Consider the following 1,813-nt stretch of genomic DNA (forward strand, 5'->3'; position numbering starts at 1 on the left):
TGCACTCATTCTACAATAATGATTTTATAAAAAATTTATCCTTGTGCGACTAAGTTAGTTTACTCAGCATAATGCTCTCCAGTCCCTCTCAAGTTAGATAATAATTTACAAAATCATTGCTCCTACGTGCTGCCTAGTATTCCATTGTGTGACTGTACCATAATTTCTCAATCTATTCATTTGTGGTTGGACATTTGGGCTGTTAACATGTTTTTGCCTGGTGAAAGATGTGTGTTGGTGTACAAATCTCCACTTGTGCCTTAGTTCTCATTTTCTCCGGGTATATTCCAAGTAGTGGATTATCTGGGTCATATGGAATTACTATGTTTAGCTTTTCTTTTAAGAAGATGTATTCTTTATTTGGTATTAACAGGTTTGAGCATATTCTTTTGCAAAAAAAAATTTCCATTCATTCATTGTTACAAATTTTCCTCCCTGGATGCCTTCCCCCCACCCCCATTCTCTTGTTATATTGCTCTAGCAAGCACTTCCAATACAATATTGAAAAGAAGTAATGACAGTAGTCCTCCTTGTCTGGTCCCTGTTTGCAAAGAAAATGTTTTTAGTCTTTCTCCATTGAGAACGATGTTGGCTCTTGGTTTTGCATATATACTTTTCATTATGGTGAGGAAATTCCTTTTCATTCCAATTTTGCTTGAGTGTCTTTACCAGGAAAGGGGTGTTGGATTTTGTCAAATACCTTTCCTGCATCAATGACTAAGATTATATGGTTCTTGTTATTCACTTTGTTAATATAATGAATACTTGGACCAAGAGGCAGTCATTAGAACAGAGCAAGGAAACACTGCATGGTCCAAAATTGAGAAGGGCTTACGCCAGGGATGTGTCCTGTCTCCATACCTTTTCAACCTGTATGTAGAACAGATTATCCAGGAGTCTTGGCTCTATGAGCAGAGTTTAGGGCTGTTGTACATAGGGTTGCTATGAGTGGTCACTCATAAGCGATGGTACACAACAGCAACAATAATATAGTGAATTACATGGATTGTTTTTCTTATGTTGAAACACCTTTTCATATCTGTTATGAATCCTACTTGGTCATGGTGAATTATTTTTTTATGTGCTTTTGGATTCTTTTGACTAGGATTTTGATAAGGATTTTTAATTCATGAGAGATATTGGTCTGTAGTTTTCGTTCTTGGTAATATCTTTGCCTGGTTTTGGTTTTAGAGTTATGCTTGCTTCATAGAATAACTCTGGAAGTATTCCTTTTTTTTCAATTTTTTTGAAATAATTTATGTAGAATGGGTGTGAAATCCTCTCTGAATGTTTGGTAGAATTCTGCTGTGAAGCCGTCTGGTCCAGGACTTTTCTCATGAGGAAGTCCTTTTATGACCTTTTCAATTTCTTCTCTTGTGAGGGGTCTGTTCAACTGTTCTATGTCTGTCTTTGTCAATCTGGGCAGTGGATGCATTTCAAGGAATTTGTCCATTTCTTGTAGGATTTTTTAGTTTATTATAGTATATTTTTATAGTATTCTCATATCTATTTAATTCTTCCGGTTCTGTTTTAATATCACCTCTGTCATTTCTTAATTGAGTTATCTGTGTCTTGTCTTTTTTCACCCGTTTTGTTAAATTTGCCAGCGATTTGTCAGTTTTACTGACCCTTTCAAAAAACCAGGCCTGATCATATTGATGGTTTAAACTGCTTCTCTATCTCTTTGATTTCAGTTCTTGTCCTTGTAATTTCTTTTAGAGATTGTAGGATTAGATTATATTGTAATTGATGCCTTTGAGCTGTGGTGCTGGAGAAGAGTATTGAGAATACCATGGACGGCTAGGAAAACAAA

This window comes from Elephantulus edwardii, unplaced genomic scaffold (assembly GCF_000299155.1).
Source record: "Elephantulus edwardii isolate Elephantulus edwardi_28Jun2011 unplaced genomic scaffold, EleEdw1.0 scaffold00065, whole genome shotgun sequence".
NCBI lineage: Eukaryota > Metazoa > Chordata > Mammalia > Macroscelidea > Macroscelididae > Elephantulus > Elephantulus edwardii.